This window comes from Coenobita brevimanus, chromosome 8, assembly GCF_032717465.1.
Source record: "Coenobita brevimanus isolate Jiangsu-jjx chromosome 8, ASM3271746v2, whole genome shotgun sequence".
NCBI classification, from domain to species: Eukaryota; Metazoa; Arthropoda; class Malacostraca; order Decapoda; family Coenobitidae; genus Coenobita; species Coenobita brevimanus.
Genome location: NC_136961.1, coordinates 7,362,370 through 7,384,454, shown reverse-complemented (window position 1 = coordinate 7,384,454; position 22,085 = coordinate 7,362,370). Strand labels below are relative to the sequence as shown.

Sequence of the window (22,085 nt, the reverse complement as noted above, 5' to 3'; positions counted from 1 at the left end):
ACCCAACTCCCCCTCATCCATCATTCTTAACTGAGAGTTATATCTCAAGCTGACCACATGCTTATAACTATTGTTCACACTTCGATTACACAAACATAAAACACTGTGATATGTAAACATAGGAAATGCTATGTTGTTGCAATCTTTCATCTGAACAAACACATACCCCTCACCTCCCTCCACACCCACCCCCATCCTTTCTTTTAAAGGTAGGAGTAAGGAGAACACCTTGAGGACAAAACCTGGGCACTTCAGATTATTTGCACAGACCATATTGAAATTTCCGATTTTTTTTTCACTATTTAAAAAAATACTTATGACACAGCATTCAGCCTTTTAAAAAGCACCAGTTCACTGTAAGACACGCAAGTTTGTGTAATTTCATGACACTGTAGTGAATACTTTCTGAGTTCTGGCCCGGAAGTAAAATTTCTATGTCCAGCGAGCTGCTCGCCGCCCTGCTGCCCATCTCTACGGATGGACACCTATTGATCCCACTGATAACAGTATCCTCCTCTGACATTGCCAGGTGGAGTAGAAAAATCAACACCCTGCAGCAAGAAATTTAAGCATTATTGTGTAGAGCAGGGTCTTCAATTACTATCTTTTAAGGTCCAATTACACTCACTTCTTGTATGGTTGAGGTCCAGATAAAAAAAAAAAAAAAGTACCATTAAATACAGGTTGTCTTAAACCTAGATAAGAAGACGTCCCTTCTGACCTCGGGATAGGAAGACTTGTGCCAATTGGATATAATGAAGGAAAATAATATTAAAAAAATATGCAGTGATGTCTTATTCGAAATTAATGGAGCTGAAATATAAATATAACTCCCGTGGAGACCAGATGACTAGGAATTAATAAAACAGCTATAATAAATACATTTATAAGTTACTTGCAGATAAATAGTGAAGGAAAAAAGTAGTACTGATTTATTCTCTTCCTGAGATGCACATACATGGAACTGAGCAAAAACACTACCTAAACCGATAAATCTAATACCTAAATATCACACAGTCGGCCTGCCAACCCTGGGTTCCACAGAAAACTGGGTGCCTGGTATTAATGGAAACAGGTAATAAATATATACACTGCTACCCTCAAAGCACTCAATCAATGTGTCAGACTCATGTTGTGGGTTCTCGTGTGGTGTAATGACGGCCGTCACACCACCACTAGGGTAAATGGTACACTCAGTCAGTGTCACATCACCCACACTAACTAATATCACTGGTTTCTGTGTCACTCGGGGGTTCCAGCGTGGTGTCAACAGTCCTGTTGAACTCCTTCGACTTAAGATACTCTGCCAGCTCTTCGTCTAACAGGTATCTAGTTCGTTTGGGGCCCATGACTACACACCTGTAAATAACAATTCCCAATTACCCATTATTCCGGCCACCACTGACCCCTAAAACCACCCCATTACGGGATCACTGTTACACTAGGTCAATTTCCCATCACCTACAATAACAATCAAGGGCTTCTGTGTCATTCAAGGGTCCTAATATGATGGCAACAGTCCTCTTGAAATACGCCAGGTTCAGAATATGTTGCCAGCTCTGTGTGGGACTGCTACCTAGCTCGTTTTGCCTCCATTACCTACACAAATACAGTAAAAAACAAAGAAAACCATATATACTACTTTATACTGCATATAGTGGGACATGTTACACGCATGTACATGGTCATATTGTGCCTAAAACACTCAAAATGTACGCTCAAGTCTTCGACCTTGACCAGGAAGGCCTTCCTTTCTCTGTTTTTTTTTTTTTCTTTTTAACTAAAATTATACGCTACAGGAAGGCATGTGCCAATTTGATACACAGGTACTCACTAGAGAGTGAACAATGGCGACAACTTGAGCCTGTGGACAGAAACAGCATAGGCTGGCTTAGGACTGCTTGGTGTAAAGAAAAATATCGCCCATTACCCATTATTCTGGACACCATTAACCACGAAACTTAAACGCACCCTGGGCACCCTGGCCGTGAATCCATATGGCACAGGTCATCCTATCTAGGGTTAAGAGCTGATGTGCTCACTTTTGGGGGAGATTCTTCGCCTAATTTTGAGGGGGAAATAATCAACATGGGGTCAATTATGAACTGATAAAGAGCTATATTTCTTGTTAGTTTTGTGGGTAAATTATGTGGGAGACCATTTTGCCCACAAGGTCATCAACAAATGTAGCAAGGAAATGATTGAGTCTTGGACCGTTTTTGATACAGAATTTTTTACACAAAGCTGACCCAAGCTCTAAATTAGTCCATTAATTGCTGGAATATATTGTATAAAAAATTATTGCAATAAAACGTATGCCAGTGATCTACTTTTCTGCAGGAAAATGCATAATTGTTATTTTAAAATATAATGACTCGATGTATTCGAGTATAATTCTATATGGTTTTAAGGGTGCTATTTTCCCTTACTATCAGTATTTTAAGCAATATTGGATGGTTAAATAAGATATCATAATCAACTTTCCAGGCTAAGTTACCGTCCTCCCTACCCTATAAGAAAAAAAAAAAAATGATCAAAAGTAAATCATAAAACAACCTCATGCTGAAAACGGAGAGGAATGATATGCATGAAGGTTAGTTTGGAAACAATACCGTAAGTCAAAGAAAAGTAACAATGTACTTTTGTTTAACGAAGAGTAATAAAAATAATAATAATAATAATAATAATAATAATAATAATCTGGTCTTTTGTTTCTCAAAATGCCAGTTCTTCCACCGGGAATTCACTAGCAGTCGACAAACATATACATTATTTTTACAATTACAAGAATTGTGGCATCTCTCATTTACAATATAAGCTTCATTAGTAAATATATATATTCTATTCTATTCTATATACCTAGGCTGCTTCCCCCAAGGAAAGGGAGGTAGCCGAGACAGGACGACACACTCCCCATTTACTCATCCATTCAAACACATTCATTCGCATCTTAGCCCCAAAGGGGAGAACGGACAGATCCTCACCGCACCACACTGCACAAGGGTCAACTGCGCAATGCAATCAGTTACATCCGCAGCAGGGCCCGACAGCAGAGCTAGTTTACCCCTACCATATCATAACAGACTCATCCCCTTACCCGCACCTGACCTGAAATAGCTAATCAGACCAAATGCGGGAGAATATCCCCTCAGGGCTGCGTCATCACTTATTCATTCACAATTTCTCTCCACCCATTTCTGTCACGCACAGCCACTCTTCCTTGCTCAACAGACATCCCTCTCGCATCCAGCGCTCTCTTCACACTGTCCATCCATCCTATTCGTGGTCTTCCTCTCAGCCTTACACCTCTCACATCAGATCTAGTTATCTTTTTCACCAGTCGCTCATTATCCATTCTCTCCATATGCCCAAACCATCGCAACACCCTCTGCAGCCATCTCCCAAACAACTCCAGTTCTCCTTCGCACTTCATCATTTCGCACTCGATCCATACGCGTCACTCCACACATACTCCTCAGACACCTCATCTCCATTACATTCAAACTTTTCCTCTCTGCTACACCCATATTCCATGTTTCAGCCCCATACAATGCAGTCGGTACCACAACACCCTCATACAGCCTTCTCTTTACATCCATTCTAATCGAACGACATCTAAACACTTTTTTCATTCCTCCCAGCACCTTTCCTACTTCATTTATTCTAAACTTTACTTCTGCATCTATTCTTCCATCCACAGCAACATGTGACCCTAGATATTTAAAACACTCTACCTCCTCAAGCAACTCGCCATTCAAAACTATATTCATCCCCCTACCACCTATATATATATATATATATATATATATATATATATATATATATATATATATATATATATATATATATATATATATATATATATATATATATATATATATAAAAGTGATAGTAATTAAACCCTATAATCATCCGTCATCGTACCTCTCTCCAGGTCGTAGCATTTTGGAAAAAGAAAGGCATTCAGATGTCTCTTAAAGGATTCAACAGAAGAGAGTTGTTTCATGGACAATGGCAATCTATTATATAATCTAGGGGTTCTATACACAAAAGAAAAATCAGAGAATGATGACTGGTGAATGGCTCCAGGCTCATCAAGACACAAGGATTCATCTTCACTATGTAACATCACACCTGGGCGTGCCAATGCGAGTTTCAACAATTCAACAAGGTATTTCGGTTTGCCAGACTTAATAAACTTGAATGTAAAATAAGACACAGATTAAATTCAATTCTAGCCTTTCCTGATAACCAGTGCAGCTCAATTAGGTAGTCGAGGTTCTTGGGGGGAGACCAAAGATAAGCTGTGTTGCCCTGTCTAACACAGAGTGAACTTTTGTTAGTATATTAATTAGAGACGAATCAACAGTGAGTTACAATAGTCGACACGAGACAATACCACTGTATGAACCAGCATAAATAGGCGACGTCTATTCAGGAATTTTCTTACACAGTACAGATTTCTGATATGCAAGTTACACCCTCTGACAACTTGGTTAATATGTTCTTTGTAATTTAACTTTGAATTAAAATAAATACCCAGGTCTCAAACAGAACTGACTGGATGAAACTGTGACATGTCGATGTTCAAAGCCAGGGCATTATCAGTGTCATCACCCCTTCTGTTTCCTCTGACGATGATGATCTCAGGTTTACCATCAATCAACTTAAGTTTCCTCCTAGCCATCCAATTCTTAATATCAGACATTAGAGATTCAGCTTAGTCTTGGTATCAACATTATCTGACATCTTAACATACAGCTGAGTGTCGTCAGCACAAAAATAATAGGACACATCGTGAGCATCAAGTAAAGACAATAAACTACTCATGTAGATAGCAAAATAGAATTGGACCCAAAACTGATCCTTGAGGGACTTCGAACAGAAAGAGAGCAGATTCAGTGCTAGCGTAATCAACAACCACTCTCTGAGATCTGTCAGACAGATGCGACTTAAGGAGCAAAAGAGCACTATCACGAATGCCATAAAAATACAAATCATCCAACAATAGTTTGTGATCTACTGTATCGAAAGCTGTAGACAGATCTAACAGAGCCGGGGCAGAGGACATCCCACTGCAAGTGTTTGGCACCAAGTCAATATGAATCCTTGTTAGTGCAGTTTCAGTTGACTGATATTTTCTGTACGCTGATTGCACAACAGGAACAAAACTCAGTTATGTTCCAGTAGTGGTAAGAGTTGATCAAGTATGGCCCACCGATTAATCTTGGATACGAAAGACAGGTTAGAGATGAGACGATAATTTGTCACGCTTTCGACATCAAGGCCAGGTTTCTTGATTAGGAGCCTAAGCAAAGCACGTTTCTCAGACTGCACAAATTACTTTCTAAGAAGCATCTGTTTATTATGTTGCAGATAAATTCTGCAGCGTGCTCGTAGCCTCCAGATTAGGCAGTTGTGACACGTTACATGGACCGAGTTGGCAAAATGTTTCAAGTTCTGTGATGTAACATTTGACTTTCTTTACATCCAGTGGATGAAATGATGAAAGCAAATGACCCCCAGTGCACCGTGATTAGAAGTCAACTGAGTACACTTCACTAGGCGAATTGTTGTCCAATTTTCTTATGTGAGACATCTTAATTGTAAAAAATGAAGCAAAATCAGAAGCCAATTGGGCATCAGATAAAGAGGGTGGTTTAAAAATTACATTCCTCCTACCAACCAAATTGTTCACAACTGCAGAGGTTTTTTTTTTTTTTATCATCACATGAATCTTCTTTATTTTGATAGTACCTAGCTTTTGGGGTTTTTACGGTGTGAACAACTGCTCTTCTCGCAAAAACATAACGCAAACGAGTTAATTTGGTCCGCTGCTAGAGCCACTCACGTTCCGCCTTTCTATGTTGTCTATGCAAAGAATTAATAGATGGACCATACTACGGAGAATTATCACATACAATGATTATTTGTACTGCCTCAGGACAATATTGGTCAAAAATTGAGATCAACCAATTCATCAGAAGAAAGATTTGAAGAATCGATGTAGTTTAAATGTTGAGGCACATCAAATGGCAGTCAACGTTCCTGTAATTTCTGAACGTGATAACCCTTTTATAGGCAGGAGATTTCGGGATATCAAAACTAACCTCTAAAAGACTGGCATCGGAATGCTTTGACATACACTCAGGACGGGCATAATCGGCGGATGCGATATGGTGGGGGGGTTGTGGGGGGTGGGGGGTCGGTGGTGGGAAGTAGGGGTGGGAAAGGGGGTGGGGGTGGCCATGGGGGTTGGAGGGGCAGGGTGGTTTGGGTCGATGGGGGGTTTGGGGGTGTGGCAGTGTGAGTGGTGTGGAGGTGGAGGTGGGGGAGGGTAGGGGGTAGGGGGTTGGTGGGGTGTGGTGGAGGGATGATGAGGGAGTGGAGGGGTGTTGGGGGGTGGTTGGGGGATAGAGGGTTGTGGGGCCATGGGGGTAAGGGGAAGGGGTGGGAAGGGTGGGGTTGGTGGGAGGGTAGGGGGTTAGGGATGGTACGGGACAGTGGGAGGGTTGGGAGGACGGTGGGAGTTGGGGGGCGGTGGGGGTTTGGGAGTGAGGTGGTGGGGGACGGCTGGGGCATCAGGGAGGGGGAGTGAGGGTGGGGGTGGGGGTGGTGGTTGGGGGTGGGGTGGGTGGGGTGAGTTTAGGGGGGTGAGGGGTCGTGTCCGCATATGCAACACCTGTCTTTTTGGCCCTAGTACCCTTGGACAGCGAATGCAGACACCCGTCTTTTAGGGGCTAAGAGTGATCAGAGCATGGTCAAAGATTAACCCGCCCCGTCCCATCGATGTATGGGTACGTTGCAATGATTTGCATTTGCCAGTCCCGGCGACGTACTGGTACGTCGTGCAATTGCAATGTGCATAATTTCGACAATTTTCAAATTTCGCGCTTGATTTGTGGTACGTATCCTCGCATGACCTTCCCCTAACTGCCACCAGGTGGGGACACTCGGCAACCCCGTGCGACCCGCGCTAACCCGCCACTCGTCCACTCACCTGGTAGCAAGGGACCTGCTCAGACATGGCTAAGAGAGGTCTCTCAGACAGCGAAATTCAAGCCGCCCTGGATGCCTTTACAGGCGACAGTGATTCCCCAGTGGATGATGAGGTTGTTGATAAAGATTATGTGCAGCCAGAGGAGGAAGAAACTACCAGCAATGACGAGGAAGTTCCGTCTCCCAGGAAGCGGCAGTACATGACTTACCGTGCTGCTAGAGAGGGGCAGCAGGCAAAGAAGGCAATTGCAATATCCTATCCCTATCCCCAACGTCATTTGGAACCAGAATTCGAGGACAAAGACGATGACAATGACAGAGCCGTGGGACTTGCTGCCACGTGGTATGGACGTGAGGTCATCACTCATCGTGGCCCAGAGCGCACACCACGTCAGACGAGCAGGTATGGGCCTAGCATTTTGTTTGGGGAGTTAGGAAGTGAAGTGGAGGGAGTGGGGAGTGAAAGGGAAAGTACAGGGAGGATTAGGAAAAGTGAGAGTGACGTGAGTGAGTCATTGCTTTCCCTATGTAGTGTGAGGCGGCGTAGTGTATCACGTGGGCGAGTGCGAGTGCGTTCATTATCACGTGGGGTTGTGAGGGAGGGGGAAGGTGGGGAGGAACCACTCCCAAGCACGTCTTATGCTCCCCAATATCCTCTAACACGTGGTCGAGCTAGGGTGCGTGAGAAAGCACGTGGTGTTGTCATGGAGGGGGAAGGTGGGGAGGAACCACTCCCCAGCACGTCTTCTGCTCCCCAGTATTCCCCTACTTCATCCCCACAGCCCCCTAATGTTCCTCAAGGCCGTAAGGGTAAGGGAAAGGGAATGGATAAAGGCAAAGGGAAGAGGAGTGACAGTGGGGAAGCCCTCTGCACTCCTCCCCCACCTCCCCAACCAGTATCTCCTCCCCACCCAGACGAAGGCGGTGATGGGGATGATGGGGACGAGGGATTTGTGGCGTGGAATTGGGAGGATGGGAGTGATTTTTCTCCCCTCATTCACCCCTTCACTGAGCAGGGGCGCTCTGGCTTCATTGCTCCAGGAATTCACCGTAATTCCACCAGGTTGAGGCATTTGTGGAGCAGATTGTATACCATACCAACCTGTTTGCAAGCACCCAGCGCCTAGAGAGTGAAAGATTGGGAACAAGGAGTAGGCATTCTATCATCTATGATTACCCTGTCTCCCTTTCAGAAATGTTCTTATTTTTTGCCCTGGTCCTTTTGATGGGTATTATACGAAAGAACAGAATTCCTGTTTACTGGACTAGGGACCCTGTTATGTTTACCCCAATATTTGGTCAAGTGATGAGCCGTAATCGGTTTCAACTAATTCTAAGTCGCCTCCATTTCTATGATGCTCATGATCCTGCAAATGCGAACAACACTGATAAAATGAGGCGACTTAGGTTGATCTTTGATCACCTGAGGCAAACCTTTCGTTCCTCATTCTATCCCTATAGAGACCTCGTCATAGACGAGAGTCTCGTGTTGTGGAGAGGCAATATTTCATTTAGGCAGTATATACCCAGCAAAAGGCACCGTTTTGGGTTCAAGATCTTTGTTATGTGCGACTGTAGGACTGGATACGTGCAAGACATAGTCTTGTACACCGGTGCACAGACAGACATAATAGAAGATCGAAGTATTGGACTGTCGGGAGCAGTGGTAAAGACGATGATAGAAGACTACCTTCATCGTGGTCACGTCCTCTACCTGGACAATTGGTACACTAGCCCTCTTCTCGCTCGTTATCTTCACACACATGAAACTGGAGTCTGTGGAACCGTGAAGGTGAACCGGCGTCACATGGCCAAGGTAGGGCGGAAACTTGCAAGGAATGAGGTTGTCTTCTTCAAAGCCAACAACATCCTTGCAACTGTGTAGAATCACAATAGAGAGGTAAGCCTATTGTCAACGTTCACTGCCCCTTGATGCACCGTACTGATTCAGTTGATTACCGTAGCGAGAACAGGCGTTGTATTTGGAAACCTGAGTGTGTCATGAACTATAATATAAACATGCGCCTCGTGGACCAGTCAGACTCCATGATATCGACGGTAGAGTGTGCCAGGACCACGATGAAGTGGTATAAGAAACTGTTCTTTCACTTGCTAGACATCACTGCTCTGAATTGCCACCACCATCACGCCATGACAACAGGAGTTCAGGAAACATTTGAAGGGTTTGTGAGGGAGCTCACAAGAGAAATGTTTGCACGGTATGCTGTAGAAAGGCCCCATCATCGCACCCGCACTGCCCCTATTGCACAAACTCCCCTGAGAATATTCGGCCGCCATTTCCCCACTCCTATCCCTCCCCAGCCAAACAGACCTAGGCCCCAACGCAGGTGTCACGTGTGCAGCAATTCCCGGGTGAGACTCACGACACAGAGGAAGGACACCCGCTATGAGTGCGTGGAGTGTGACGTGGGTCTCTGTATTCACCCATGTTTCAGCGAATATCACACGTTGATGCAATTCTGATATGGTGTGAATGCGACAGGACGCTGAAATTATGAGGTAAATGCGACAGACAGACGCTCAGTGAAATTATCAGTCATGTTGATCTCCAAATATTAGTATAAAGTGCATACGGGTATAACATAAGTGCAAAAATTGTATGTAAGTGTATAAATATGCTGTAAGTGGAAACATACATAGCGAGGGTTTTATGATGCGATATTCTGTCGCTCAGTGCAATAAATGCGGCCCGTAATTATATAATTATTATTACTGGAAATGCTTACGGGTATAAGTTCAAATTATTTTAAGTGCTGAAATATATTCTAAGTCAAATATTCATAGCGTGTGTATAGAGATGCGATATCCTGACGCTCAGTTGAATAAATAAGGCACGTAATAGTGAAAATAAAAGTCAGCAAGTGGTAAAGTGTGTAATATATGTGAAGAATTAGTATATAAGTGTGTGAGTATTATGTTGGTCGAAACATTCATTGCGAGGGTATTTTCATGCGATATTCTCACGCTCACTTGAATAAATAATGCCAGTAAGTATGTACAGTGCAGTATAGGGATGTAAACGTGTGTAATGTAAGTGGGAAATTATAATTGGAGTAAATAAATAAAGTAGATGATGAAACACGAGTGTTTGAGATCGTGGTTGCTACGTGAGTATGCGCTAGCATATCGCTAAATGCCCTCGTAATGAATGAAAATAATTGAAAACATTTACAGTGGTGAAGGAAAGGTTCTATGTAAAGGGAAAAACAATAGGAAAGTGATAAAACAATTGGGTATGTTGAAATACGAGTCATAGCGAGTGCACTTACTAAGCTGATGTGCGCTAGACTTATGCTGCATGTCATCATAATGAATGAAAACATCTGAAAACACTTACAAACAGTTGTAATTGGTAAAATGTCATTGAAACAGAAGTATAAAAGTAGAAAAAATGATATGTTGACTGATACAAGAAACTTAGCATATAGCATATTACGACTCGGACCAAACTCGCTATGCTCGCGCGATGGTACAATGCTTATTTTTCATATATATGTGTCTGAAATCCATTATATTGTTACTGTTATTGTTTATTAGTTCAAATTCAATAAATATAGAGGTGTTGTGTGTTGTTTCTCCCAGTATTCCTTACCATAGAAAACGTGAGCGCCTGGCACGTCCATTACAGAATACGAAACCTGGCTCGGGAGACCTAACCTGTATGGACCACTTATAGACCGCGGTAAGCCCTTTCTTCGCGATTTTCCTTCGTTTCTCAACCTAAGCGGAAGTTTGAGCCAAAAAAAAATTTTTCCAAAAAGGCTCGGGACTGGGGGATGTCGGAGGGGCGGAAAACCTCGGGACGTGACGGGTTAAGGGGTCAACTGAGTCAACCTCCACATCAGATACACCCCTGCAACCAACAGGGGACAAGATCAAGTCAAGGACATGTCCTGAGACATGAGCTGGATCACTCACATGATTGAAAAAATCATTCTGGGTGATCAACTCAAGGAATTTTGAAGAGAATGGTTTTGACTTCGGACTGTCAACCCAATAACTGAAATCACCACAAACAAGAAGTTTTCCAGATTTAAGAGAAAACACATCAAGAAACTGCCCAAGCTCTTCCATAAAACCCTAATCTGTGTCTGAATGACCTGGTCGACAGACAATTGGATATCTAATGGTATTCTGATGAAAATTTTATTTCCAAAAATTCAAATGAAGATGGGGTCAGGTCTGAGTCTATGAGAGAAATGTTTGCAAGTGTTGTCGAGTAGATGAGTGCTACTCCGCCTCCCAGACAGTCAGCAGCAGTTCTGGGAATACTTATAATTATGTGTCTTAGGCAGAGCACTATGAATAATATAAATATCAGACTCATACAGCCAGGTGTCAGTCAAGGACAAAATGGCAAGCACGTGCTGATTTAGAGTTTCATTAATATAGCATATCTTATTACAGATAAAACGAATATTTGAAAGACCCATCCTTAACTGGTTCAAGAGGGACGTAGTCAGCTTTTTGAATGGCTGAAATTGGCATTTTCAGTCAATCTATTCCTATGAGAAATTATAGTTGGACGGTCTCAACTTGATGCAAAATGGGCAGCCGACTGTGTCTTAAGGAAGAGCTGATGATGCATGCAGCAGAAATTCTCTTACTACAATCCTTAGATTTATGGGCTCCACAAAAAAAAAAAAAAAAAAAAAAAAAAATTAGGTTCATCATTTTTTCTAGAACACCTCTCTGATGTATGACAAAAGCCGTGACAGTGATGACACGGTGTAATCCATAATCCTACAAAAGCCTGGTAACTTGTAAGATCCACATAGGTATTGTGGCCCTGTTCTACAATGGAGGATCTCATCTCCGATGACATCTTCAAGACAGCAGTTTTAGTGTCATTTTTTGTTCTTGTGAAGAGAAGGTCGAGGGTACAACCTCAGTCAACAAGCATCTTAATTTTATTTTTTGTCAAAATAAATGGGATGATGTCAGAGTCGGCCAAGGAAGAGGAAAGGCTCGTCACGGTCATTTTTTGCAGCATTCTCTTTGACTCTGATACACGAAAAGTGCTATCAGAGCCAAAATGATCTCTCAGTACCCCAGCTGCATCACCTTTGGCCTCAGTTGACAAATACTTCATTACTAGCCTACCAGCCTTGGTCTTAAGGCAGCTATCAAACAATACCAGTACCTCTTACCAGCCTTGGTCTTATGGCCGCTATCAACTGGTACCGAGTCAAGTATACCTCTGGTATCTTCTGGTCCCATTTGACTTGTCAGAACGTCAGCACAGCTCTTTGGTTTTATGATCAGTACCTGTTGACTACGAATGTTTTTTTTCTGGCCATCATCACTGATCTCAGCCACGCCCCCAAGCAGATCCTTCCCTTCCCCCACGAGAGATCCTCGAATAGCATCCGTAAATGACTTGGCTTGGTCTTGGGTGACAGCCATGGGTTATGAGACTATGGTATCTAGTGCCTCCACTCTGTTTGAAACATTTTTGATAGCCTGAAAGATTGGCCCAGTAACTTCATCGTCTAGCTCCTTCTTAGTGACACTACTTCCTCCACTAGCCAAGACCTCATCCGTTCGTGCAACTTATTGGCTACACAGCCAGGGAAAGCCCAGCTGGTGGCTCTTCTTCATAAATGGATAATCATTAGCACCCATATTTTAAGGTGCCAAATGAACCCATTCGCTGCCGTAGGCACACTTCAGTTCTCGTGCACATTTTGCTATAGACCTACTGCAGCAAGGGCACTGGTGTTGTTTGCTCATAGTTGGGAAAAAAGGAAAAGAACAAAACAAAAACAAAACGAGAACAACAACAGGAAAAAGTTTATACAATACTACCTGGGATAAACCCGGGTAGCGCCGCCACCGTTTGTGTCACCCTAGGGGGAAAAAAAAAAAAAAAAAAAAAAGGACAAATTTAAAAAAAGGTATGATTGTTACCAATATTAATGTATGACAATGACAGACTGTGACTCTTGCTAATTCATAAAATACATATTTAAATGGTGAGATCACTAATCTTAGATGACTGTTAAGGCGTTCATTGTGATGGTGGAACGGTATTTCAGTTTTAACATTTCCGTGCAGTTAACAATATTCAAACACACTAGTAAGCTCATTCAATCATTTTAACGATATGTAGTGCAGTTTGCTAAATAGCTTAAGATATGTACATAAAGTTTCAGAGTCATGTACCACCCTTTCTTCTCTGTGTCATATTACTTGGAAATGAACGAATTTTGTCTCTACTAAGGAAGAAAATACCCAACTGAATGGCTGTTTCACATATGAAAAGTTGATGTTGGTGACTGACAACAGACTCAAAGATAGCAACAGTAGCTGTCCTCCAAGATATAATTCATCACAACGAGTCTTGAAATTATCAGTAAGTTTCTCGATTAACTAATTATGGCTATGCTCTTTCTCTCTTCCACCCCCATTTTTCCGAAGAAATTGGAAAAATGAAAATGACGAACCGTATGGAGTTTCTAGTCGAAAAAATTATTTTTTCTGGAAAACTCAAATTGTACTCATCACGCACATTTCTTTTCCTTCTCTGACATGCGCTTCGCCAGCACAACAGTGCAAGCTGGCTTCTGTGAAAATTAATTACGTTTTCGGCGTTATGAACTAAAATAAGCAGAAATAATCAGTAACTTAATGCATAGGGGTCCTCTCGAGTCATTGCGTGTTCCAAGCAACTGCCCATGTATGTACAACTTCATCTAGCCCTAAACTTAGCCCCAACTACTATTGCCTTAACTACAGAACCACGTTCACATTAACACTACCATTACCACCACCGCATCACTTTTGTATTCTCCGTCCATAAACTAGTCCAGAAGTTCAGTACTCTTCTGTCAACACATCCTTTGAACAAGATAATGATAAATCACAGGATACTTGTTGCATCTTGCTACATACAGTGTTCACAAGGAAAGGAATTATCACAGACAATAAGGTACACGTTGAGTACACCGCTTCCCGTCCGATCAGCGAAGTTAAGCAACGTTGGGTCTGGTTAGTACTTGGATGGGTGACCACCTGGGAACACCAGATGCTGTTGGCATCCCTACGTGTCAAGTGGGGTTGGTGGAGGATTAGTGCCCCTCCCTGTAAAACAATTAACTCTAAGCCGTTGGCCACCCCGTTTGGGATACATGGCGTCTGGCAATGAATGAAAATGAATAAGGTATTTGTTATGATGAAACTCGCTTTATTTCAAGGAATGTGATCACCAGGAGTAGTTGGAATATTAATGGTCTCTGTTGGAGAGTACAGTATTCTCGCTCTTCTGTCTTTTTTTATTTATGTCGTGTATTTTAAAAGAAAACTATACATACAGTAATACCCATTGTTTAAGACATTACTGCAACAGTTAAACATATTTTAAGTAGATAACTATGATTCTGAAATGATAATTATTCAGGCGATATTATTTAAAAAAAACAGTCCATAAATCTGAAATGGATAGTTCCTTGGATATGAAGTAGAGTCTGTATATTCAATGAAGGAAGTCACTGGGGTTCACACCTGCGCTCATTGCGGTTCGGAGGTGGACCGCAGCCTGCCATTTGAGCACGACTGCAATAGAGAGTCGTGAGATTTCACATCTGCTACGACATGAAAGCAGGATGTTTGATGAGCATCGACAGATTACTGCAAAGTTTGAGGCAGGATAAGTTCATCCTTCCCGAAGAAAATACGTTGTTAGAGACTGATGCAGTATCAGCAGCTACAAGAACTGATAATTTGGAGGCACTGCAAAACAGTCCATGGGCGGAAACTGATGATATGGGAAAAACCATTTTAACACTAATTAATGTAGCAACGTTATTTAGTTACCTCAGGTTCCTAAATCATCTTAGCAAAGATGAGTTAGACACTACAATGGAAAGTCAGTTTTCTCCTAGGGATAATCTTACCCTGTTAACTGTACAGTTACCTCCACTTCTAACGAAAACAGCGGATGGTGTGTTTGGTGAAATGTGGCACCACTGTGATTGTTTACATCGTAGTAATAGTAAGGGAATATGCAGACCCGGCAAAGCTTCCCCTCCGCTACAGTATCTAGTACCCACAGAAACTATGTTTTATCAAGTCATACTCTGTCTGCAAACACAAGTGTTTCCCACGCATGTATAGTGGAAGGTAGAAAGAGAAACAGAGATGCCATTGGCTCCCATTGTTTCTCTGACAGGAGATTACTGAGACGAGGTGCCAAGGGGAGCGCATGTATCGAAACTTTGTCGTGTTTCGTTTAGAAAGATGAAGGGTGTGATTATACAGATGTTCTGAGGTTATTCCTTAATCCGTATGCAATATCGTGTATTGGATGAATGTTGGCGACTTAATGTTCGTCATACAATGTGGTGAACAAATGTAGTTAAGCATAAATGTTAGAAGGTGTGATGTTCGGTGTTTCGAAACGTGGTTCACCTGACTTTAGTGAGAGTGCCACTCAAATGCTGTAACATTTTTGTGGCTGAACCAGGGTGGCCATAAAAATGATTCGTGATTATCCATGTGACACAACGGTCGTGCATGTTGTGCATCATCTAGTCTGTTTTACTGTGAGGAAAAACAATCATTATATTCGCAAACCATGGTATAAGTAGATATCCTGTTGCATAGGATTATAGCTACTTTGAGTGTTGGACAGCTATTGGCTTGTTGTGCAGAAATGTTGTGCAGTCATCATACTGTTGATTACATGGAGATAATGAGATACTATATTTGCATAATGAATGCATATCTTGTAATATAATAACCGAAATGACGGTGTTACGGATGTCCAGACCATAAAATTATAATGTCGCTATCTTCGAGGTGCTACTTCGTTAGTCTGGATACTGTAGTTGCGACAACATCCACAAACATTGATCATCGTATATTATATTCTCTTTAAAACATTCATATATTAGTTTTCATACAAGATCTGACACATTCAGGTCCTCCTTAGCTCCAGACGCATTATATTATTTAATCGTGTGTCTATACTCACACACTGATCATCCTGAACGACTAACATTCCTTTACCATTAATGTTTGTCGGCTGTCTGCCATTATAAACCAAGGTTTTAGTATGTAGCCAAGGCTACACAAAATATATCGGTGGCGTGGTGCTGCTGGGAGAGTGTAAAATAGCCTATAGTCTATGTGTGTTTGTGCAGGGAGTCTGGTAATACACTTCGTCGACTTAATCACACTCATGCCAAGATAGCAGACAAAGTCGCAGTCTTCGTGACTATACTAACTGACCATTGAAAACACTTTCACATCCCAGCAGTCTGAATGAGATCCTTTTTTCAGCCAATAGAAACATTAAGTAATACAGTGAACAATGCAATTAAATATGTAGAGTAAGGAGTGTTTTATGCACCGTGTCATCATACAGGCTTATACAGCATAACATAGCCAAGAATAAGATGGACCTACAGTAGGATAAAAGTTGAGTGTTGGTGGAACGTCCAAGTAAACGTAAGCAACATTGATGACCAGCACCTGAATGGTAAAACTCAACCGTTGCGTTTTAGGCAAAATACTCCCGGGTTCTGAAGCTACCCCACGTCATCCAGTAGGTTTACACAAGGTCACTGATAAGACTGCAGTCTTCGCGTAGTGATGCAATATGATAAGGGAATCAATATCAGGTTTCGTTACTCATTATACAAGGAAGGGCCGGAATTTTGTGTGTGTGTGTGTGTGTGTGTGTGTGTGTGTGTGTGTGTGTGTGTGTGAGAGAGAGAGAGAGAGAGAGAGAGAGAGAGACCAACACACATACAGAGTGGTGCATTCATGTCGTCATTACAAGTTGCTACAATACGACATAATAGACCCAGGGAAGGATAGGGTGATCCTTCTCTCCCTGGGTGTCTCTCTACAGTGACGGTAGCCTCATGTGACCCACCTGTGACAGTGTGCGAATAACAAGCCTCCTTGTTTACAGGCTATTTGAGAGAGAGAGAGAGAGAGAGAGAGAGAATCTCTCTTTCTCCCTCTCTTGTTAAATATATATATATATATATATATATATATATATATATATATATATATATATATATATATATATATTAACGCACAGTATGCTGCATGTTTGATCACGAGCGTGTTCTGCCTCAGTCCCCCCCTTCTACCGTTATAGTAGAGTAAGCCGTTTTTTCTGTTGTTCAGAGCGGGATTGTCAACTCTTTGTCCCCATGGCTTCATTTGCGCGTCCTTCTTACAAGTTGTATCAAGCTCTGCCGGCCCCTATATAATGAGCTCAGTCTCTGCATCATTGCCACTTAGATCTGCTCCTCATTTTGTTCACATCTCTGTCCTCCCCTGTACAGTTATTGTTGTGAGTACTCAGGAAGTCTCCAACCATCTAGCAGCTGTGTAATTTGAGTATAACTGTTATTGCATTTTTTCCTTGTACTGTATAGCATAAGGTGTTGATTCGTAGGTCTAGTGAGTTTTTTTTGTAATTTATGTAGGATTCATTTTGTCAGCCAGTTTTAATACTATTTTGTATCTGTAATAATTTACCTTGCATTTACTGAGCATTACCCAGTGTATTTTCATTTTATCAGGGCTGACTTAGGTAAATTTAGTCTTGCTAATTTCATGTTAATAGAGGCTATTGCAGTTAACCATATATTTAACCTGTTTTTTACCATTACATTATCATTATGAGTCCTGAATGTTTTGTTGTTAGTTTGAGCATTAAACTTTAACTTGTAAATTTACCTCACTCTTTTGTTCTGAACCTGGAACTTTACGGGACAGTAGTGATTTTTAGTATTCTCACTTAAAGTGTACATTATCTTTCTCTGTTCCGTAACATAAATTTGGCGACCTCTCATCAGGATATTCAGGATATTATCATAAGGATATTGTTTGATACTTTGTGACTGTGATTTATTCATGATGTCTACTATTTCTACACTTGATGAAGCCAAAGATTTTTTGTCAAATGTGCAAACAGTGTTGGATGTAGAAAACAGAACAAAGAATGAACTTAAGCTTGTTGCTCAACAATTGGGAATTGCTGTTCGCTCTCATCATTCTAAAGATCAAATTGTTGACATGATTAATGAAAGCTTGTTTAATATAACTCCTCCAAATGAGCAAACGCAGATTGAATTAGCTAAGTTACAGCTAGCCCTGCAGGAGGCTCGTGTGAAGGAAGCTGAATTTCAAGCACGTGCTAAGGAGGCTTATGTTAAGGAGGCTGAGTTTCACGCACAAGTTGAACTTGCTAGGATTCAGGCAGACCATGAGTATCGCATGAAACAAGGTGGAACTGGATCATCTAGCTCTGATGATTTTGATGTGGCTAAAAATGTTAAACTTGTCCCTCATTTTAATGAATCTGATTTAACAAAGTATTTTCAGTTGTTTGAGAGGGTAGCTACAGGTTTTAATTGGCCCAAAAGGTATTGGCCAGTACTCCTTCAAACTGGGCTCACCGGTAAAGCTCAAGTAACTTATGCATCTTTGCCTCAGGATCAATCTGATAATTATGATGTAGTTAAGAGCTTGATTCTTAAGGCCTACGAGCTTGTTCCTGAAGCTTATAGAGTAAAATTTAGGACAACTTACAAGCAAGATAAGCAATCCCATGTTGAGTATGCAAAAATCAAAGAAGATCTGTTAGAGCAGTGGTTAAATTCTAAGAATGTGGATTCTGATTTTGGTAAATTTAAGCAGATGATTTTGCTGGAGGACTTCAAGAGGTGTATTTATAAAGATGTAAGCCTATATCTTGATGAGAAAAGAATAGATAATTTGTCTGATGCTGCAGTTTTAGCTGATGAATATGTTCTCACTCACAAGAGATATTCTAGAGAAAAAGGGAAAGCTGAGAGTAAGTACGTTGCCTTTACTCAGAGTACAGGTAACAAGAAGGAGAATAAAGATGATGTTTCTCAGGAAGTAAATACCAGCTTCACCTCTAGATTTCAGAAAAGTAAATGTACTTATTGTAGTAAGCTTGGTCATACTACGGAGAGATGTTTCAGGAGACAGCGTGATGTGAACAAAAAGGAGTCTTTAAATATTCAGTCAATTGGTCTAGTGTCCACTCTTGAGAGTTCCCAGAATTCTTTAACTGAGTTAACTGAACCTGCTTTGAGGGGTAACTTAAATTCTCATGATGGAGCTCCTCTTTTGAGCAGTAACGTGGGTGACACTCTCAAGAGTTCATGTGCTAATTTCCTATCTGATAGTTTTGTCAGTCCTCTGGACAGTAATGACAGGAAATCAGTTAAAATATATCGTGATACAGGTGCTTGCCAATCCCTTATGCTGACCAGTATTCTAGGCTCTAATGTTAATTCCTCTGATGAAACTGTAATCTTACAAGGTGTAGGGAATAATTACTTCTCTGTCCCTCTGTGCAGAGTGAATTTAGAGTCTGGTTTTCTTAATGGTTCCGTTATGGTTGGGTTGGTTGAGACACTCCCAATGTCAGGTGTAACTTTCTTACTTTGAAATGATATTGGTGGAAGTCTAGTGTGTCCAGCTCCTCAGTTGTCTAGTGAGCCAGTGGCTGCGTCCCAGGATTGTGATGTCCCTGATGTGTTCCCTGCATGTGCTGTCACTAGGGCTAAGTCTAAAGTTACTGGTGATCTAGAGGATAATGATGATGATGATGTTATCCTAGCTGACACTTTTCTTGCTAATTTGGACCACTCACCAGATGAGGCAGTACCCCGTAGTGTTGATAATTTGTCTCGTCAAGGGTTGGTTGAGTTGCAGGTTGCTGACCCTGAGTTGAAAGGTCTGGCTAACTCTGCTTACAGTGAAGAAGAGTCAGCCGGTGCTTCTACTTGTTATTATATAAAGTCAGGAGTACTTATGAGGAAGTGGAGACCCCCAACAGCATCAGCCGACTGTGAATGGGAGGTTGTACATCAAGTTGTCATCCCTCGTGTTTGTAGGCAGGATATCATTAGAGTGGCTCATGATTCCAGTTTGGCAGGACACCTTGGAGTGAGGAAGACTGTGGCACGCATTTTGAAACACTTCTACTGGCCAGGTATCTTCAGGGATGTTTCCTGGTATTGTAAGTCTTGTCACACCTGTCAAGTTGTGGGAAGTGTAATCAGACCGAAAAGGTTGCACCTCTAGTTCCCATTCCTCCTTTTGAGGCGCCATTCACCCGTGTGTTGGTGGATATTGTGGGCCCTCTTCCTAAGACTTCTTCAGGATTTTATTATGTGTTGACCCTGATTGATATGGCTACTCGTTATCCTGAAGCCATTCCACTTAGAAATATCTCAGCAAAGAACGTGGTTAAGGAAATGCTAGGGTTCTTCACAAAGTTTGGTCTGCCCAAGGAGGTACAGTCAGACCGGGGAAGTAATTCCATGTCAAACGTTTTCAAGCAGTCTTTGAAAGAGTTGGGCATCTCCCAGATCACGTCTTCAGCTTACCATCCCCAGACCCAAGGAGCGTTCGAGAGATATCATCAAACACTCAAATCGATGCTCAAGAAATACTGTTTGGAACATCAGAAAGACTGGGATAAAGGTCTTCCATTCGTCGTATTTGCCGCAAGAGAATCTCCAAATGAATCACTGGGCTTCTCACCTTTTGAACTACTGTTTGGCCATGAAGTAAGAGGACCCCTTAAGTTACTCAAGGAATGCTGGCTGTCGGAGGAAGATGACGTCAACCTGCTGGAGTATGTGATGAAGTTCAAAGAACGGCTGTCCACTGCTTTACAACTGGCGAGAGAGAATTTAGGAGCTGCTCAGGAGAAGATGAAGACTTGGTATGATAAGAAGTCCAGGTTACGCCACTTTCAGCCAGATCAGGTTTTGATTCTGCTACCAGTTCATGGGCAACCTCTTCAAGCTAAGTTTAGTGGTCCTTATTTCGTGGAGAAGAAACTCAGTGATGTCAACTATGTCATCGCCACACCAGATCGTAGAAAGAGCAAGCAACTATGTCACATCAACATGCTAAAGTTATATCACAGGCGGGACGAAAATAATCCAGTCTGCACTGTAGCTGTTCCACCCGAGTCTGCAAGTGAAGCTCTCCCAAGCAGTATGTGCCTGAGTGATAGTTTGGGGAAGAATCCTGATATCATGAATGATCTCCAGACTAAGCTTTCTCATCTACCTCCCAAGGAAAGGCAGGAGTTTTCGGCATTACTGCAGGAGTACCCGCAAGTGTTCCGTGCCACTCCAGGAAGAACCACTGTGTTGATGCATGATGTCGATGTTGGAGACGCAAAGCCAATAAAATTGCCTCCTTACTGTGTGAACCCAGTGAAAGTTCCTCTCATCCAGAAGGAGCTTGGCTACCTGTTGGACCACAAGATGATTGAGCCCTGTCAGAGCGAGTGGAGTTCTCCTGTCACTCTAGTCCCTAAGCCAGGTGGGTCACAGCGGCTTTGCATTGACTACAGACGTGTTAATCAGATAACCAAAACAGACACTTACCCTCTCCCTCGAGCGGAAGATTGCATAGACAAGATCGGAAAGGCTAGGTACATAAGTAAGTTTGATTTGTTAAAGGGATACTGGCAAGTACTTATGACTGAACGTGCTAGGGAGATCTCATGTTTTGTAACACTAGGAAAGACTTTTGCATGTTCCGTAATGCCATATGGTAAGAAGAATGCACCAGCCACATTTCAGAAGCTCATGAATGTTGTAACAGAGGGTTTGGCAGGGTGTATTGTTTATATTGATGATGTATTAATCTTCAGTGACAACTGGAAAGATCACCTATGCCATGTCAGTAAATTTCTTGAGCGTTTGGTTCAGGCTAATCTTGTAGCTAATTTATCAAAGTGTGAGTTTGGTCAAGCTAAAGTTCAGTACCTTGGGTACGTAATTGGTGATGGACATGTTGCACCACCAGCAGCTAAGGTTCAGGTTATAAGTGATCTTCCCAGACCTAAAAGTAGGAAAGAGCTACAAAGATTTTTGGGAATGGTAGGTTATTACAGGAGATTTGTTCTTAACTTTTCAATTCTTGTATCACCACTTACAGACCTACTGAAAAGGGGATTTGAATTTGTCTGGACCGATAACTGTGAATCCTCTTTCAACAAACTTAAAGCTATCCTATTAAGTCAGCCAGTGCTCGCTACT

General features: G+C 41.9%; 1 pseudogene; it reads left to right on the top strand.

Annotated features, from left to right (window-relative positions):
- The first annotated feature begins 13,942 nt into the window (after positions 1-13,942).
- LOC145408689 (5S ribosomal RNA) lies at positions 13,943-14,059 on the top strand (annotated as a pseudogene).
- The last annotated feature ends 8,026 nt before the right edge of the window (positions 14,060-22,085 follow it).